The sequence below is a fragment of the Lygodium microphyllum genome, chromosome 30 (assembly GCF_053477565.2).
Source record: "Lygodium microphyllum isolate KBCC chromosome 30, Lygodium_microphyllum_v1.1.10, whole genome shotgun sequence".
Classification (NCBI taxonomy): Eukaryota; Viridiplantae; Streptophyta; class Polypodiopsida; order Schizaeales; family Lygodiaceae; genus Lygodium; species Lygodium microphyllum.
In genome coordinates this window covers 49,083,824-49,104,925 of record NC_141164.1, presented here as the reverse complement: position 1 = coordinate 49,104,925, position 21,102 = coordinate 49,083,824, and positions in this window count along the sequence as shown.

Sequence of the window (21,102 nt, the reverse complement as noted above, 5' to 3'; positions counted from 1 at the left end):
ACAAAGGCATTAATAATCCATACTGTTTACCATGATGTCTCTTTATTCTTTGACAAATCAAACACTCAGAAACGAAATTAGATACATCTGCATCCATATGCGGCCAATAAAAATCTTCAGTTAACATGCGTAATGTAGATATGATACCTCTATGACCTTGATATGGGGGACAATGAATTTCATTCAAAACAAAAGATCGGAATGGAATAGTAACACACAGTCTCTTTTCAAAAAACATAAATCCATCATTATATGACAATGAATCAACAGGAATGAAATTATTTTGAACTAATTTTTACCAATCAGAATGAAAAGTAATATCCTGGTGATATGTATCTTTCATAGCATTCAAAGAATCAAAAGATATAATAGAAATATTATGAATTGTAGGTCTTCTACTCAATGCATCAGCAACTACATTTTCTTTTCCAGGTTGGTATTGAATGATAGGATGAAAACTTTGAATGAAGGAAGCCCATTTGATATGACGGTCAGAAATTTGGGGTTGGCTAAGTAGATATCTAATGCTTTGCTGGTCAGTCTTTACATGAATTCTGAACCCATTAACTAATGCTTCCACTGTTTTAATGCTTGTACAACTGCTAATAGTTCTTTGTCATAAGTGGAATATTTGAGCTCAGAGGGTTTCAGCTTAGAACTAGAATATGCTATTGGATGGTTGTCTTGCATTAGTACGGCTCCTATTCCTGATCCGCTAGCATCGGTCACAACTAGAAAGAATGGTCTATTAAAGTCAGGCAATTGTAGAACAGGGGCATTAGTTAATGCACGTTTCAGTAAATCAAAGGATTTTTGCTGATTTTTAGTCCATTGATAAACAATTCCTTTCTTAAGAAGTTTTGTTAATGGTAAAGCAAGTAATGAAAAATTACGTACAAACTTCCTATAGCAACTAGCAAGACCAAGGAATGAGCGTAATTCATGTACATTTTTAGGAACATGCCAATACAATATTGCATCAATTTTCTTAGGATCAACTTTAATTCCTTCTTTTGATACAATATGATCTAAATATTCTATTTCTGTCTTAAAGAATTCACTCTTTTCAGGATTTGCAAACAGATGATTTTCTTTTAGTAATTGAAAAACTAATGATAAATGCTCATAATGCTCTTTTTCACTTTGACTAAATACCAAAATATCATCAAAGAAAACAATCACACAATACTGATATTTCAGAAAGATACGGTTCATCATTCTACTGAAAGTAGCAGGTGCATTGGTCAATCCGAATGGCATGACTAAGAATTCGTAATGGCCAAATTGTGTCCTGAATGCAGTCTTAAATATGTCAGTTCTATCTAGCCTCACCTGATGATATCCAGACTTAAGGTCAATTTTACTAAATATAGAAGATCCTTGCAGTTTGTCCATAAGGTCATCAACTCTAGGTATAGGATACCTATTCTTTACAGTGATCTTATTTAATGCTCGGTAGTCAATACACATACGATAGGTATTATTCTTTTTCTTGACTAAGAGTACAGGTGCACCGAATGGAGAACTGCTAGGTCAAATTAAGCCTCTATTTAGTAATTCTTCAACTTGACTCTAGATTTCTTTTTGCTCTATTTGATTGTGCCTATATGGTGCTTTGCAAGGTGGTTGTGTGCCAGGAATTAAATCAATCTTATGGTCTTCTGGACATGAAGGTGGTAAACCTGGTGGTAGGTCTTCTGCAAAACAGTCCTTAAAATATGCAAGAAATTCCTTATGCCTAGGGTGCATATGATTTTCCTTTGCGTGTAATTCATTCACCCAAATGAGATATGATTTAGTATTCTTGCGTAGTGCACATTTTGCTTGAGTATGCGAAAGCAGTGGAAAAATATTAGATGCATGCATACCATATAATGTAATAGATTTTCCTTGAAAATTAATATTCATTATGTGCGTGGAATAATCTATATTTGGGTTATGTTGGTGTCTCCATGGCATTCCTAAAATAATGTCGCTTGACTGTAATGGGACAACTAAGAAATTTCTTCTTTCAATGTATGGACCAGTTTGAATTTCTAAATCTTGTACTTCTTGTGTGCCATTGTACCTAGTGCTAAAAATGCAGCTTTTATACAATAATGCATAGGTACTGTATGCAATTTCAATTCCTTTACCAATTTTGCTGAAATAAAGTCATGAGTACTACCGTCATCATGTAAGATAGTTCTTTTCTTTCCATGCACCATACATTTCATAGTCAACAATGAATGTGAAGTAGGCATACCTGGTAAAGTGTCGGAAGTAGTAGTAGGATCATCCTCATCTTCAGTGAAATCCGGCATATCCTCATGTTCGTCTTCGTCCATGGCTCCAAGGTAGTTGATATGTGCTGGTGGCTTCTTTGAATGACAATTTGCTGCGAGATGCCCTGGCTGGTGACACTTGTAGCATACTATTGGCTTGGCTTTGGTTACATTATTTGCAATGGTTGGAAGTCTGGGTACGTTTGGATTTGCTTGTGGAATAGGCTTTGGATTTGGATTAACAGTGGATGGTAATGCAGATGGTTTAGGCCAATTCTTGCGGAAAGATGGTGATGAGAAACGACCTGGATTAAACCTTCTAAAATTGGAATTGAATTGTTTAGATCCATAATTACCGTTGGCTTGGAATTGCTGTGGTCTTCTATCTCTTCCGCGTAACTTATCTTCAGTGTCGTGAGCTAAGGAGATGGCGTCTTCAAGGGTAGCAGGCTTGAACATGTTCACTTCAGCGTAGTAATGTCCAAGAAGTCCAGACATATACTTTCGCTTATGTGTCGTCTCTGGTACGTCTTCAAGCATGCATAGCTGTAGGAGTGCATTCCAAAAACGCTCTGTATACTGTGGAATAGGCTCATGATCTCGTTGTTGAAGTAAATCCCATTGCTTGATAGCCTTCTCATGAAATTGCGGTGGAAGGAAATTCTGCATGAACTTCTTCTTGAAATCTTCCCAAGTAGCAGGACATTCTATGCTCTTGCGGACTACAGTCCACCATAGTGATGCTCTGTCTATCAGATGATTAGTAACACACTTGATTTTATCTTTTTCGGGATAAGTTTCCTCATGGAAATAGTCATCAAACTGGCTAATGAATGATAAAACAGTCTTTCCTTCTCGTATGCCATTGAAAGTGCAAAACTTGAAACTTCGTTTACTTATCTTTGATTCCTTGCGAATGGTTTGTGCTTCAAGAGTGGCATCGATGGTACGGCGAATCAAATCTTCAGCTTGAGGTTCTTCTTTATCGATGGACGCTCTTTGTAGTTTTGTCAATTGCGCTTGCAATGCTTGCCTAGCCCTTCGCTCTTCTTCCAATTGTAGCATGATTAGATCCAGCTTTTGTTCCATGGTAGGCTTAGGTAGGTCGTCTTCAGCCATAGGATCATCCATATGTGGGGTCGTCATCCTGTAAAACTCAATAAACCTTTCTCACTCAAAATCAGGTTAGCGAGATGAGCGTAGCTCAAATTTGGGGTTACAAGGCTATGTATTTTTGGGTATTTCTTTGTCTATTTTCAGAAAATCTGCAATATTTCTGTATCCATTTGCTGAAAGTGCTTCAACAAACTTGTAGACAGGTAGAACAGCTTGCTGTGAACAACTTTCCAGTTCAGAGTTTTTGCATACGAAAAAGTCTTCTAGGAGTTTTAAGCACTAGTCAGTTCTGATTTAGTCTGACTTGCAGAGTTGCAGACTTAGCAGACTTGCAGAGCTACTGACTTGCTGAACTTAGGCCGACCTGCAGAACTTACAGGACTTAATTCCACCTGACTTGTAGAACTTGACTTTGGCAGCGTAGGACCTGGAGTATATCAACTTATCTGTTGTGTGACTTGATGAGAGTTGAGTGACTTAAGCTTAAGCTTAATTAGCTTAGAGGAGGAGTAAACATGGCGGCGTCAAATTTTCGTTGGGGGGGGGCGTTTTTTCCTGCGCGGAATTTTCAGAAGCACTTCCTGATACGCCGTGATGAAATTTTGAAGCTCTAAGCTTCCTTTAAGCTTATTAAGCTTTAATGTTAAGCTTGATAGATATGAAGATTTGAAACTTATCTCTGTAACTCCACGACTTCTATGTGAGGATGTAGGAGTGGTCCTCCGCCTGCAGAGCCTGGTCCTTCGCGATCTGACAGTAGAAACAGGGGTTCTTGATTGCCAGAAGTCTGCCTGTATCGACGCTTCGCGATGAGATTGACTGTAGAGCCCGTTTGTTCCAGGAGCTCCGCCTTCGCCCGATATTGGTAGCGATTGGAAGCTCTTGATCTCTGCTCCGCTCTGATACCACTTGTGCGCAGATCGGTCGCAGAATGCTCACGTGGTGAATCTCAGAAGGCCCCCAAGAACAATGAACTCTACCTTTTTGCACAAAAAACAATGTAAAAGCATGCACGACAAGAGGCAAGAGACAAATTGGGTTCAATCTCCCCCATGCCTTGTGTGAGTGCTTCAAAAAGCATGTATTTTATGTATATTTCAATCTTCATGCTCAATAATAGCCCAATTTACAAAAATATGACAAGCTTTTAGCTTTTGAGTTTGCTTTCTACAAAAATAGGGAAATAAAGCTAATGGACGGTGCCCATAGAGTCTGGCACGCCCAATCTCAATGTCCAAATAGAAATAATATATCCGTGCACATAGGCGCATACAAAATAATAATAAATAATCGATGTCTCAATAGACATAACCAAAATATAGGCATGGCGCCTATCAAAATATAATCCAAAGGTCGAATACTCGCTAGACTCCAATGCTTTCCTCTGCCATTGCTGCTATCTCTACACATCAACTGAAGCATTCACAATCGTTAGTAAAATAAAACAATTAAACGGACAAAAGTGAATACCTAGCAGTCTTCAGCTACATAAATAAATCAACTGGTTAGAAAAAAATCCTAACCTTAATTTATTACGAGTGCGCACTCTAAACTCATAAACGTTTATTAATTTAATATGCATTTTGCGGAATCAGCCGCTATGGAATCACCCATGTGCACACTAAATTAATGAAACGCCCGAAAAGGACTGGCGTCCCCATCAACTTCTCGCATAAAGAATCCTCTTTGTGTATGAGCCCCGGTCATCTAAGTTTACGGAATCCACCGTAAAACCTCACGGAATCCACTGTGGAATATGCCTCCTGGCATCATGGATAAATCTTTTCTTGTGGATATCACAAAGAATTTTAATCCTAAGTCTTGTGTAAAATAGTTGCAATAGAGGTTTTGACCATCTGGTTAAATCTTTTTCCATAAAGATCACAATGAACTTTTATCCTTGTTATATGTATTTGGTTTGAGCTTTGACCATTTGGCTAAATATTTTTCTATGGAGACCACAATGAGTTTTTATCCTTTTTGTCATGTGAAATACATACAACAAAGGTTTGAATCATTTGACTATGTTTTCCCCTATGGGGATCACAAATAATTTTTATATTTGCTATGGGAATACAAACAATAGATTTTTGACCAGGTGGCTAAATCTTTTTCTATACACATTATAAATAATTTTAATCATTATTCTCGTGTTGAATAGATATAGTACAAGTTTTGAACATCTGCTATATCTTTTCCCAATGAGAACACACAAGGAAGTTTTTGCTTACTCAAAGAGTAGCTAATAAAATAAAGTAAAATCAAGGCAACTAAAAATAATAGAAGAAACTTTTCTTATTTACTTTAGGGTGGCACAGTTAATGAGAAAGTTTGTTTTTGGCCATATGGTCAAATCTATCCCCTTCTTTCTGTACAATGTTTCCATTAATACTTTCTATTATGGAAGTTGGACTCATTCTATCTAATGTTTAAGTACTTTTTTTGTTTCAATGAAATTTGATACTTCATTGTATTTAGCAATTTCATCACTATTTTCTTCTTTCTGAGAGGTGACAACATACAAATGATAAAATCTCCATTTTCTCACTTGTACATGTATCATGAATAACGAATTTTATTTTGGAGAAACTGTGAATTTGCTAGTTGATCATGAGACTGTTGCACTTGGTAGAGTGCATGCAATACATCCAAATGAGACATGCCATGGAGAAACACTTGAAGATGGATATATTTCAGTGGCCTTTTGATAAATGTTTAAATGTAGCACCATATTTGCCATTCCCAACAATTGATACAATGAAGGTTCATGAAGTTGTAGGTGGTTTTGCAAAATGGGGAAAGAAAGATGTGGTGGTTGTTTCAAACTCAATAACAATTCATGACAAAGGAGATGATTACGAATCAGACCATGTCCTACCTTCTGAGGATATTGATGTGCTTAGCATTCGTGAAAGTTGGAGAGAACATAGAGTGATGCTATGGACAAAAGGCAACACTGTGTGTGTTGGGACAGGGGTTATATTATTGGCTTTTCCATATGATGTAATAAACTTTGAATTGCTAGGAGAAGAGGATGTTGGTGTGGTGGTAGATAAAGCCCTTGATCAAACCATAGGAACATACATAGATGACAACCTCCAGTGTGTCACTTTGGAAAGATGGCCTATTAAACAAGTCACCTTTGATGATGGAACATCACTGCTACAACAACAAACATACATGCAATTTGTCTCTACAAATGCTTGTGCCAAAAACATGGAAGATACCAATGAAGATTATGTTTCTGCAAAAAAATCAATTTTTGTTCAGAAGAGATCATATTGTATGGTCAATAGAAAGCCTCAAATTATTGCCCCTAAATGTGCAAACTTGAGGACTTCTATGGACTCCATTTCACAAGTTTCCATGATTGATTGTTGCCAAGAAAAGTGTTGTCAGTTTGTTGATAAAGAAGCAACGCAATAATTACGTAAATACTTTTGGGGATTGCAATTTGAAGAACACAAAAACTATTTTTATGACAAGTTTGAATCATCATGCAAGATTGATTACTTGGGAACAAGGAAGTACAACTTTATCTTCAATGGACAAGTGGTATGTGGAAGGGCATGGTATGAGATTCATGAAATCCCAAAGACATCTTCTTACTGGTATAAAACACAATTTGAGCATGGTGTGAGGAGAGAAATGCATGGAAACAAGGGGGTAATAAGAGCAGCTTGGGATCACACAGAGATGGGAAGAGCCATCCTTAGAGACTTTGTTAAGAAGAATGCAGAGCAAATGCTACACAAGAGTAGAACAATGCAAGATGGATCAAGGGAGACACAATTGGTCATCCCAAATGTTTACAAGCAGGTAGATATATGGGCACAAGTAAATACAACATTGAGTGGTATTGGATGTAAGCAAATGTCCTTGTTCACCTTCAATCGTATTTGGAACACAGAGTTCAAGCATGTAACCTTAGCAAAGACAAGTGAGTTCTCCAAATGTAGTATTTGCTCAGAGATCAAAGGGCAACTTGTAGCAACAAAGTGTCTCCAAGAGTGAAATGTGCTTCTAAAGAAGCATCAATGTCACATGCTATAGCAACAAAGTTGTCGGAACATATACTACAGTTGGCGCTTGGCCTCAACATTAGATCTAGAAAAAAACTTGTGCATCATACATGATAAAATGGACCAGTAAAAGACAGCTATCCCAAGGTTAAAGCTTCGATCAAAAGAGACTTAAAGATCTACTCAACTACCAGTTTCTTTACCAGGCATGATTACACATGGACATGGAGAAGGTAGATATGGACATTTCTCACTCGATCTATGGCCTCATGATCCTAACTTCACAATTGCCTCATTGTCATTGTGCTTTAGGAACTTGGAGTGACTACATAGGCATGCAAATGGTGATCTACAAGTAGATGGAATGCCAAGGTCAACCTCTATGCTACTAAATGCCCTAAAATCCGAAAAAGCACTAGACTACCATCAAGGTGTTGCACAAAATAAATCATACATGGAAGATAATACACCACAGGATGACCATCATCATTTCAAACGATTGCCAGAGAACTTACTTCTTCAAATTGATAATTGTGGTTCAGAAAGAAAAAATCTCTATCTCTTTGCATATCTATCATTGCTTGTTGCACGAGGAACATTCAAGATGATACAACTTGGGTTTCTCATAGTGGGTCATACACATGAAGACATGGATGCAATGTTTAACAAATTTTCAGAGAAGCTAAGGATGAGCATGACCTTCACTTTTCCTCATCTTATGCAACATTTTCAATCATGCCAGATGACTAGTCCTACACCTTTTTTATTGACATATGTGCCTGACTTTAAGAGATACATTGAGGGATACTTGTGAGATTCAAAAGATACACTTATTGGTCACTCAAAACCTCTTCAATTTCGGTTTTATATGCAAGGAGATACACCTGTCATGCAATACAAGATGCATCCAAAGTCCCTAGATTGGTTATCAAGAGAAGGTGGCATTGAATTATGGAAGAGAGACCTTGCAGGAAAGCTTACTCTTCCAAAGGGTGTTCCAATGTTGCTGCCCATGTTTGAGTACATTAAGGATCATCAAGTAGTAAGTGGAGTTAAAGATTATTTGAAGTATTGGGAAAGATGTTCAAATGTACAAGGACCTGAATCAGAGTTCACAAAGTTTATAACACCAGTGATTGATTATTGGAAACATATGATCTACGCTCTTCAAACTCCAAATGTCCAAGAAGATTTATTTTTCATAGATTTTTGGCCAAGAACACAAAGTGATGTAACCAATATAGATGTAGATAATGCAGATGACTTCATTGGATTAGAAGAGTTGAATGATCACTATTGTGGTCCTCTAAGCAAAGGACCCAAATATGCATTTGAACCAATGCTTGATGTTAAGAAAGATGACTTTGTGCTTGTTAGACCTTTAGATCCAGTATATCCAATATGGCTTGGTGTTGCACAAAGTGAGGTCGACACAAATAGACATTCCAAAAACTTCAACAAGGTATGTATACAATATTGGGCACCAGTTTGTAGTCGTCAAAATGCTAAATATGCAGAGGTGTATTTTAATTGTTGGGATAAATATTGGATGTGCAACAAAAAAGATCCTGAACGATGGGAAACAATAGATAGCATTGTCTTATCTTGGATGAAGAAAGGTACAAAATCTCCCAAAAATTTTAAAATTCCCCCAAAGGTTTTATTGAAGGCTAAAGAAAGTCTACAAGAATCCATCGACTAAAGATTTTCCTTGTATATTTCAAGGATATTAAAACTAAGGTGTTTATTAACACCACCTTTTTGAGTTTTTTTCAATCTCTTGGAAACAACCATAAGTAGTAATATGTTTAATTGCACCAAGTTCCAAATTAATGAAATTACCAAAATTCATGAAATCCATTTTGATTTGGTTTTTCCATATTGATGGGAAATTCCCAAAATCCCGAATATGGAGTTGGGCTGAATATTACTGACACTATGGCTGAAATTTCAGCAACTATCATGCAGAAAATGAGGATGAAAACAGAGTGTTGTCATTATGTTCTTTGGATATGTATGATGTTATAGCATTGTTTGTTCAGCATGAAGGATTACAATGGGCTGAAGCACTTGTGGAGACAAAGTATAAGACAGTTGACAAAAAGGTGAAACCAATTGCTTTGCCACTTCCACCTGAGAGGGAGGGTATGTATGAAAAAGTGTCAAGGTAGCCAAGTTTACGGGATCCTAAAGATATAGGTCATCAGTTTACATCTGAAACATTACATGAATTGAAAGTTGGTGCAGAAGGGTTTCTTTTCCCTACTGAGAGAAATTGTTTTATGCAAATGTTGGCTAGACATGGGAAGGCATTTGCATTTCAACCAAGTGAAATAGGTTGTGTGGATCCAAATGTTATCTCTCCTATGGTCATATTTATTGTGCCACATGTACCATGGAACTTGAGGCATATGCCAGTGCCTAAAGCTTACTTGCCAAAGCTGATGGTTTTGCTAAATGAAAAGATTTGCATGAAGATCTTGGAGCCTTCTTCAGTCCCATACTCAAATCGTTGGTTTACTGTGCCAAAAAAGAATGGGGCTTTGAGATTTATTCGAGACACGCAACCAGTCAATAAAGTGACCATAAGAAATGTGGGTGTAGGTCCTGTGGTTGATGAATTTGTAGAGGCTTTCGCAGGCACAACAATCTATTCTTTGGGTGATCTTTACTCGGGGTATGATCAATTTCAGCTTGCAATTGAAAGTAGGGATATCACAACCATGAAGACTTGTTTGGGGTTAGTACGGATGTGTACTCTCCCACAGGGTGCAACAAACTCAGTGGCACACATGACAAATGCTATGAATAGGGTACTCAGGGATCTTATACCACAATTGACTATGCCCTTCTTGGATGATGTTCCAATCAAAGGGTGTGTAGTGGATGAAAAGAATGAAGAGATGGATGCTCATGGATGTACATAGTCTATTGCAGATCATATTGTGGATTGTGAGAGGATTTTGACACGTCTAGAAGAGGTGCATTTAACTCTTTCTGGACAAAAGTCTGACAAAATTCTATCTTTGGAGTTGAGGAGGTTTTGATTGTTGGGCATATGTGTGGGCCGTATGGGCGAAGGCCATCACCAGTAAAAATAGATGGGATTGATAGAATGTGAGATGTATGCACGAATGTATCAAAGGTGCGTAGATTCTTGGGTGCATGTGTGTTCTATTTGATATGGATTCCTCACTTTGCACATGTAGCTGATGTTCTTTATCAGCTTCTATGGAAAGGTAAAAAAATTTCATTGGGAAAGGAAGCATCAAAAAGCAATGAAGAAATTGAAGCAACTCTTAAAATCTTCTCCTACGTTGAGAAAGGCTGACTATTCACATGGAAAGCCTATCATTATTACTATTGATACAAGCCCAATCGGGATTGGATGGGCAATTGGGCAAGATGATGAGGAAGGGGAAAGGTATGCAATACGCTTTGGTGCAAAAGTATTGACTGAACAATAGAGAAGATATCCACAAGTAAAAAGAGAATTATGGGGAATTGTGATAGCCCTTAAATGTGATAAGGAGTATTTTATGGGTGCTCATGTAGTCATTGAGACTGATTGTTTGTGTAACGTGTCCACTAATATCATCCAGGACATGTCTTATCAGTCCGTCGGAAAAGATGTCTAGAAAGCTCCGCTCGGCACTCCCATGGAATGTTACGGGATTTGCGATCTAGGTCTTCCCGCGTCTGCCACGCAGCGGAAGTATCCTAGTCGTTCCCACTTAGGATCGATCGGAATTAGGGTTTTCTTGATTGGTCATTAACTATCAGCAACTAGCGTCGAACCCAAGCGAACTACTTTACGCAGAAACGCCAGGTCTGAAGCAGATTCACGTTGCACTTGGTTCAAGGAGAATGGGAAACGAGAGGGATGCAAAGCTCAACCTCTCTGCCATAAGGCATAGTCCCATTCTGTTCCCCTAAAACAACCTAAATCGGTTAAGACATAACTCTAGGTCATTGCTTTCATTATTCGTTCTCTTTGACAATCATCCCACTGTTCTTCGAGATTTTGAGAAAAGTTCCCGACTAACTGGGACCACCCAACCATAGGACCCATGGCCCATCCTCCACACTTTCCTCAGTTTGTTTTAGTTATGTAATTATCTAGCACATTAATTTGACATGTAACAATCAGCTTCTTTAATTAATCCGTTAAGCACTGGTTCCTTCACGTAATCTTATCACGTGACATAGAAAAACAATATCAAACAAGTTCTTTATTAACATATCATCATTTTTATCTTTGAAATACAAGGAGTTCCGCCCATAGGCTTGTCCATAATCTGCCCGAAGGCTATCCAGTAATCCATAGGGATCACTATTCCAAGTTTCTGCCCGTAAACTAGTATGTGGGCCTCGAGATCCAATCCCGAGTCATGTTAGCCTCTTGTGCGAGACTCGAAAGGTGAGGGATTTACGGCCAGAGCCCCCCTGGCACCCAAGCGTCCTCCTACTCCAAGTAGAGCTCAACGGAGAGACTTCTCGCGGCGGGTTCGGTCCATGTTCCCAGCGCGGTCAACAACCCCCTTGGTTAGGGTCAGGCAGGCAGTCGGGGGTAATTGAAACTGCCTCTCCCTTCAGGCCTTCAACCTGAAGTATAGATATTCATTTAATTTGTAATTCATAAATCAAACAGTGTTCTAAAATCTCTAGCAAGCACAAACATTTCCATTAATCGATCTTGTTGTTTTGGCAAACTGCTAAGGAATGATTCTTTCCTTTCGAATGCATCATCACTCATTCCAAGGTGTCTTGCAACTTGGCAAGATCCCTTATATTCTGGGTTAGGGCATACCTTATTAACCCAACTTGGTCAACCCTAAAGTTCATTGGATACTTTAGTTTCCGGTTTTTAACTTTCCTTATTTAGAAGGATATTAAAGAATACATCCTTTTGCAAGATAACTTGCGTAAGGATTCGCCATCCTTATTGAGGGTATTTAACCTTTCTTCTTGTGAATCAATCACAAGACTATATGACTTCGTACTTGCTGTGCAAGTCCTGCGATGAAATAATCCGTTTTAGTTTCTTTAAGCTGATGTTTGTCGCACCTAGGGTCTCTTTTTAAGAATCTTAGGGACAAACCCCTAGTTTTTTTACATTTATGAATTTATTGACCCTACAATCAGGGAGGATAGTCAAGTGTTTAAGGTATAAACGTTTCTTGGCCTTTAAATCATTCCCAAGGCATACTTCGCAGCATAGGTATTTCTAAGTTTACCTTAATTCGGTTACCTTTTAGAAAGTAATATTGAGATCACCTCGACACGATTTGTTATCCTTGTGACAATTGATTTTCAGTCCTAAACTTTAATGCTTTGAGGTTAGGTAAATTCAATTAATCTTCCTTTTTCATTGCAAACGAAACTCATGCCAAATAATAATCTTTTCCTTGCTAAGATATGCAATTAGCAATGATAACTTCCTAGACTTCAGCAATGTAAGAAACCTTTCATGAATTTCATCTTCTATGTTGCAAAAAAGAATAGGGTTTAATGGCGTTAGATGCAGTTTCTATACCTTTAAGATTTAACCGAAATATACTATGATAATAAGTAGATAATCTTACTCGTAATTCGTTTGATGCATGATGCTATTCGAAGGAAACTATGTTCTATACAATATCATTTGTTCAATTAAACTAAACTCCATCGTAAATAACTCAAAAAATTATATCTTATCCCTAACAATTCATCTTTGCATGACTAACTTAAAATCGATATAAAACCAAGAAGGAAAAAACTTCGTTTTGGGGTGAGATATCCACATGGATACCGGGAGATGACCCTCCCGTAGCTACTCCTTGGACTTTCTTAGGCAGCATCGCAGTTCGAACGTGAAGACAGCCTTTCCTCTTTCTTCCAGATTTCCACCGTCTCTCTTGAGAGATTTTTGGGCATGGGAGAGAAAGAACTTAGGGTTTCAAAACCTAGGGGGAAAATTTGAAGGGTAACACAAGGAATTATAGCACGGGGAGAAGGTGTGAAGAAAATAAAAAAAGGGTACACATGGGTAAGGCTTAGGGGGTGTGTTAAAAGGAGTATGCGAGTGGAAAGGAAAAAGGATTATGAGGGGGATGGAGGGTAAAAGGAATATGAGTATAGGAAGGGGGCTTGAGGGTTTTAAAAAAAACCCGGGGGGGGATTTATGGGGTGGAAGGGATATGAGGGGGTGAAAGGGGGCTTAATTAGCCCCCCCCCCTTAGGAAGCTTCCAAAAGGAAGCTTCCTTTATCCCACGTGGCAGGAGGGGGGGAGGACAATCTGGCAGAGGTGGCAAATTCTGTCGGCGGCCGACGATGGCGCTGTGGGGAGAGAGGCTAGAGGTGATAGGCGGTAGTGGCGGCAGCTCGCAACACCATGTGACTTCCCCTCGTCTTCGTCCTCCCTTGGTAGCAGTACCAGTAGTGCCAGAGCTTACTTCAACCCTCTCCCGGCCTCCATATCTGAGCCACCCACCCCTGCTTTTATAGGGAAGGGGAGGGAATCCTCCCCCCCTCGACGTGTATCAATGCATGTTGAAGGAGCCGAGCAAGCTCCAACGAGGAGCTTGCTGGCTCTTCTATCCCCCCTCGATGCTCCAGCTTGATGCACCGCTGCGAAGGTGAAAATATATATATATCTAATATATTACATTCTCTCCCCCTTAGAAGAATCGAGATGTCCTCATCTTGAGATAAACTAGGGATATTGATGGTTGAGAGTGCCTTCATCTACCCAGGTGGCATCCTCTTCGGGATAATCTTTCCACTCGACGAGGCATTCTCTCAAGGTTCTGGATCTTAACTGTCTCTCCCTAACATCTAAGATCCTATCTGGCCTTAGTTCAAGGACTCCTTGACTAGCCATTACAATTTGTTGGTCATCAAGTACATGGTTACGGTTGGGTACATAATTTTTCAGTAGGCTGATATGGAATACATTGTGAACCTTTAGGTTCTCAGGGAGTTGTAATCTATAAGCATTGGGTCCTAGGCATTTGAGGATTTTGTATGGCCCACAATACCTTGGACTTAGCGTCTTGCAATCTCCAAGGGATAGAGAACTCTTTTTAGGGCGTACGCGAATGAAGACCATGTCTCCTTCTTCGAAGACTCTTCCATGATGCTTCAAATCCGCGTATGCCTTCTGTCTATCCTTCACCACTTGTATGTCTTGTCTTATTGACTTTATTTGATCATCCATGTCTTCCAACATCTGTCTTGACGCTTCAACCCTTAGGGTTGGCTCAGAAAAGTTTAGGGGAATTTGACAATCATGACCATACAATGCTTGGAAAGGAGTCATCTGAATGCTCTGCTGGTAAGAAGCATTGTAGGCAAATTCAACCAACGGCAAGTATTGAATCCACCTTTTCGGCTCTTGACAGCACTATGCCCTAAGCATATCCTCGATGACTTGATTTACTCGCTCTATTTGGCCATCCGTTTGGGGATGGTAGGCGGTGCTAGAACAGAGTTGAGTCCCAATAGCTTCAAAGATAGCTCTCCAGAAATGTGATGTGAAGAGAGAAACTCGAGCACTAATGATTCTTCTGGGTAAACCATGTAGCTTGAATATCTCCTTGATAAACAATCTTGCAATGTCGGAGGCTTTATAATTTGTTTTTACTAGAATCAAGTGTGCAACCTTGGTAAGCATGTCAACCACAACCATGATGGAGTTGTACCCTCCCTGGACTTGGGGTAAGCCTACAAAAAAATCCATAGTGATGAATTCCCACTTCATTTGGGGGATATCAAGTGGTTGTAGTTTTCCTGGCATCATGACATGTTCGGCTTTGATATGTTGGCAAGACAAACATTCAGTGACATATTTGAGAACGTCACCTTTGAGCCTCTCCCAATGGTAGCTCTTCCTAACTGCATTAAGAGTCTTAGCATAGCCAGGATGTCCTGCAAAAGGGAAATCATGAGCTTCCCACATTATCTTTTGCTTAAGTGACTGGCTTGCTGGTATACATAGCCTTTTCTATAGTAGACAAGTCCATTATCAATGGAAAATTCCTGATATTTAGCTTGCAACTTTTGATTCTGCTCCTTGGTAGAAATCTCATTTAGCATTGTTTGGTAGGTCAAATCATGGCATGCTTCCTCTCTAGCTAATTCAAGTATAGGGTTGTTTGGCATAGATACTTTTGTAGCTAGAGATCTGGCCGTTGATGGATTCTACAAGATTAGGGAATTTAGGAATGCCTTGCGACTAAGTGCATTGGCAACTACATTCTCTTTCCCTGGTCGGTACTTGATTTCAAAATCATATTCCTCCAACACTTCAATCCACTGACGTTGCCTCATATTGAGCTCGTTCTGGGTAAAGATCCATTTGAGACTCTTATGATCGGTTACTAGAGTAAACTTGTTACCCAACAGGTAGTGTCTCCAAAATTTTAAAGCATGGATGATAGTTAGTAATTCCAAATCATGCATAGCATAATTCTTTTCATGGCTCTTCAATTTCCTTGAAGAGTATGCTAGTGGATGACCTTCCTGCATAAGTACACACCCCAAGGCAAGAATGCTAGCATCACTTACTACCTTGAACTCCTTATTGAGGTCTGGAAGTTTTAGAATAGGTGTTGATACCAAAGTTTGCTTTAATTTGTCGAAGCTATTCTGTTTGGGAGTTGACCATGCAATGGAAGTCTGCTTCTTTAGTAAATCCGTCAGAGGTGCTGCAATCAAAGCATAGTTTTTGATGAAGACCCTATACCATCCTGTCAATCCAAGAAAGCTGCGTATTTCTTTGACAGATACTGGTGTTGGCCATTCAAGCATATCTCTGACCTTGGCTGGGTCTACTGATATTCCTTCTGATGATACTATGAATCCCAGATATTCAATCTGATGCTTGAAGAATGCACACTTCTTCATTTTTTCATATAGCTTATGTGACCTCATTGTCTCAAGGACAATCCGAAGTTGAGGTTCATGATATTCTTCTTGTTTAGAATAGACTAAAGTGTCATCGAAGAAGATAAGCACGAAATCATCAAGATATGGTCTAAAGATATCCTGCATTAATCTATTGAGGGTGGCAGGTGCATTCGTAAGCCCGAATGACATAACCAGGAATTCAAAGTGCCCATATCTTGTATTGAAGGCCGTCTTTGGGATATCTTCTTCCTTGATCCTTATCTGATAGTAACCTAACTTGAGATCAATCTTGGAGAAGATCTTTGCACCCTGAAGACGATCAAGAAGCTCATCTATTCTAGGAATAGGATACTTGTTCTTGACTGTTGATTGATTCAACCCTCGATAATCAATACATAGTCGAAGTGTCCCATCTTTCTTTTTCTGAAATAATACTGGAGCTCCCCACGGTGAATTGCTAGGCCGGATGTAGCCCTGATCTAACAGTTGCTTGAGTTGTTCCTTCAACTCGCCTATTGGCAATGTAGGCAATTCTTCCTCTTCCTCGGGTAGCAGCTCCTTGATCACGGCCTGCTCCTTGAAAAGGTGCTTGGCGATGTCCTCCACCAAGCTTGGGACATTGCCTCTTGAAGTGACCGGGTTAGTTGCAGTGGAAACAACGGAGGTTTCGACCATTACTTTGAGTAGGAACAAAGTTGTTGACGTTATTCGTCCTTGCTTTCTTTCTTTGTCCCTGATTATGACCTTGAACTCTCTTCATTTGAGGTCTGAATGCTCCTCTGTTCGGGTCATTATAAGACCAAGTTTTGTTACCCCTTGGTCTAGATTGTACCTCCTGAATTATAGGTGCCGCTCGAATGAGTGCATCCTGAAGGTCTGATGGACGCATAGATTCGAGATGGGTATTTACTTGTGGATTTAAACCCACACAAAATTTGGACACCTGCTGTGTCATGTCCATCTGTGGCGCATACTTTAAAAGTGAAATGAATTTAGAGTAGTATGCATCAAGAGTGAATCCTAGCTATTTTACTTCGTAGAACTCGTTCATTTTCTGTGTGTGATATGCAGGTGGTAAGTATCTTCCCTACATGGCTTTCTTCAGCTTCTCCCAAGTAACGGATCCCTCTGCGATCCCTTGATCCCTGTACCATTGTTTCCACCAAAGTCTGGCTTCGCCAGTAAGCTTTAACTTGGCGAGCATAGCCTGATTGGTGGGTGCAGTACTGGCTGCTTCAAAGTAATCCTCCATGGATTCAATCCAAATTTCAGCATTAGCCTGGACGAATCTGCCTCTCCCGTCAAACTCGGGTGATTTAATTTTCTTAAGGAGGAACTTCTTCTCCTGGATCACAGCAGTACTTGATGTAGGAGGCGAGTTTGGAACCTATACCTGGGGTTTTGCGTGAATAAAGGTTTTCTTAACGTTATTATATGATAATCGACGTTAGCTTATCTTAATTTAGCTATCTCGTAAACAATGTAGCTACTTAACTTTTTATCAACTCTTATGCACAGCCAAACATTGATAAAAAGAAGTCTTTATTTGCATTTACATGGGCATAGCCCTTTCGAATACAATGTTCCTTGTGATGATAAGTCAATTGTTACATTTAGTTTGGGGAGAACAACGTTGTATTGCATTTATCTATAGGAACTGTGTAATAGTAGGGTTTTGGGTCATGGATCTTCAGGAATCGATAAGTCATTGGAAGTTTAGGATACCCTTTCCATTGGAATCCATACTTCTCATGGTGGCCCAACACTTTAATCCTGTCGGCGGAGATTACACGGGTTACTTCCTCATATACATATGAGTTCATCTCAACCCTCCGACCTCGGATATGTAAAGTTGAATTTACGTGAGCTTCCACAAAAACGAACAGCTTCATGACTTTCAAGTCTTCCAACCACTTGATCCTTTTTAGGTTAGTCTGTAGATAAGCAAACCGGTGGGCGGCTATATAATAGATTCCTGAAGCACCCGTCCATCTTCGTTCCATGTACAAAGGTGATGGATTATAGATCTGCTCCAGGATGTTCATCATCCCAATTCTTTGTCTATAAAGCGGAGAATGCATTGCAGTCATAAACATGACTCGAAATACCAAAAACTTGTTCCATGCTTCATAATTCTGCACGACAGCATTGGAGGTAAGAAAATGTTTGGACATCAAAAATTTCTTTACTTCATTTTATTGAGATCTCATAAAAACAATTCCGTAGTTGGTCGGCTCTGATACCAACTGTAATGTGTCCACTAGTATCATCCATGACACGTCTTATCAGTCCGTTGGAAAAGATGTCTAGAAAGCTCTGCCTGGCACTCCCATGGAATGTTATGGGATTTGCGATCTAGGTCTTCCCGCATCTACCATGCAGCAGAAGTATCCTAGCCGTTTCCACTTAGGATCGACCGGAATTAGGGTTTTCCTGATTGGTCATTACCTATCAGCAATTAGTGTCGGACCCAAGCGAACTACTTTATGCAGAAACGCCAAGTCTGAAGTGGATTCACGCTGCACTTGGTTCAAGGAGAATGGAAAACGAGAGGGATGCAAAGCTCAACCTCTCTACCATAAGGCATAGTCCCATTGCGTTCCCCTAAAACAACATAAATCGGTTAAGACATAACTCTAGGTCATTGCTTTCGTTATTTGTTCTCTTTGATGATCATCCCGCTATTCTTCAAGATTTTGAGAAAAGTTCCTGGCTAACTGGGACTACATAATTATAGAACGGACCCATGGCCCATCCTCCGCACTTTCCTCAGTTTGTTTTAGTTATGTAATTATCTAACACATTAATTTGACATGTAACAATGAGCTTCTTTAATTAATCCGTTAAGCACTGGTTCCTTCACGTAATCTTATCACGTTGTTGTGCTGCTGTGCATCCGAGCCGTAAACACCTCCATTTTGTTGTGCATCTGTGTTATCTGCTCACGTGTGTTGCATTGTGTTTGATTGCAGCATTATCTTTCCGTCCTTTTCAGTACCCGCATCCAATGTACATACTCCACTTGTGTGTTTGTGTTTGCGTGTGTTTGTGTTTGAGTGCATGTTGTGTGTGTGTTTCAGAAAAATATGAAAAATTGATGCCAAAGAATATTATCATGCCGTCAATTTCAATGATGAATTCCAAGAAAAGTGCAGGAAACCGTGGAATCAAAGGAAGCTTTGTAGAAGCCGACATTTAAGCTATGAAGGAAAACGTTGCATGTGAACAAGGCCAATGTAATACGCGGGACAAAGCATTTTTGAAGAAGATACATTGGCACTACATGCAATGGAGATTATGATGGAGGGGGGTCCTTGAAGAAAAGAGACCTACTTGAGGGTCAAAGATAATACAACTCTTTAGTTCACTCCATTGAGGAAAAGGTTACCAAGCAGCTGTTGATACATGTGAGAAGACTGACTTGACTATGTCCATCAGACTGTCTATATCTGATATGGGTCCTGAAAAGAAAAGTCTTGTATTACCCTTCAAAAGAAGCAGTTCTGAAGGGGGAGGTTCACTGGTCAATATGGGAACTAGTGTCCCTGGTGATTCCAGTAGTATCATAGATATAGATAGTCTTGTTGTTAATGACTCCATCGATGGCGTAAGGTTGAAAGTTAGAGACTCATCAGATAGTGCTTGTGAAGTAGAAGGAGGAGAGCATGCTTCTAGCATTCTGGAGGATAAGTAGATCGACAAAATTCAAGAAAGAAAAGGTTCTAATCATCATTTGGCCTCAGAGAACTGGAGATCATTCAGCCGATCATTACAAAGATGGATGCAACTAAATTTGTTGCATAAACATGCGTGACAGGAGCCTTTTTGGGCATAGCCTATTCTTGTCAAAGGGGAGTTTTTTCTTTCTGTCTGGGAGGGATGCACAAAAATTTCAGCGGAGACGAGGGCAGTCTGGCTCGTAGTCCTCTCTACCACGGCCTCTGTTTACAACCAGCGGTGGCGATCTTCATCAAGTGCAAGGAGGAGGGGTGTCTCTGCTAAGGACGGACCTGGGCGGATTGTGCCAAGTGCATCAGCAAATCTGGAAGCTTGCGGAAATTTTGATGGCAGGCAATTCCCTCCAACAAGTAACAAGGATTACGAGTAGGGCCATTAAGCTTTAAAGATGGGGGAGGATAGTCAAAAACCAGGATGGAGGAGAGGGATTACATCCGCAGGTTTTCGAATTTTGAGCTAATCCTCTGTCAACCTATCTTAATCCCATCCACATATGTATCTTAATCCAATCTTAATCTAATCTTCACAAGAAGCTTTCGCATGCTGCCTTCAATTCCTCAAGCTGATCACGGCAAAGCAGTCTTTCTCAAAACAGAAGGTGTCCTTGAGGGGGGCCAGTGCAAAGGAGATTACGAGGGATGCCCTGCTAGAGAAGGCAGCTCAAGAAAGACCACTGAGTAGCGAGGCGAGGAGAGCCGCATCAGCTACTCTGCTTATTCAGTGTGTCTGGAGAGGCTGTCATGCTGCTTGCAAAGCTGCAGACAACTTTCTGATGAGTGGGATGGATATTTGACAAAAGACTGGAAAGTGCTTGAAGAAAGGGAGCCTATGCAAGCACTTATCAGATGTTTTATCCATTGGACCTGGAGACTGATCAAGCTGTCTACAACTAAGTCCTGAATCTGGATGAATTACTTGGTGCCCTAAAAAGCAAGTTCTTACGCTTTATTGTAAAGTAGTGGACAGATTGTAATGCTTTGTCATTTATTTTGACTCTATACCCATAAGTCGTCAACACTGGTCTATGAAAAGAGCTTTATCAAAACATTGCAGTAGTGCAGAGCCGAGAGAC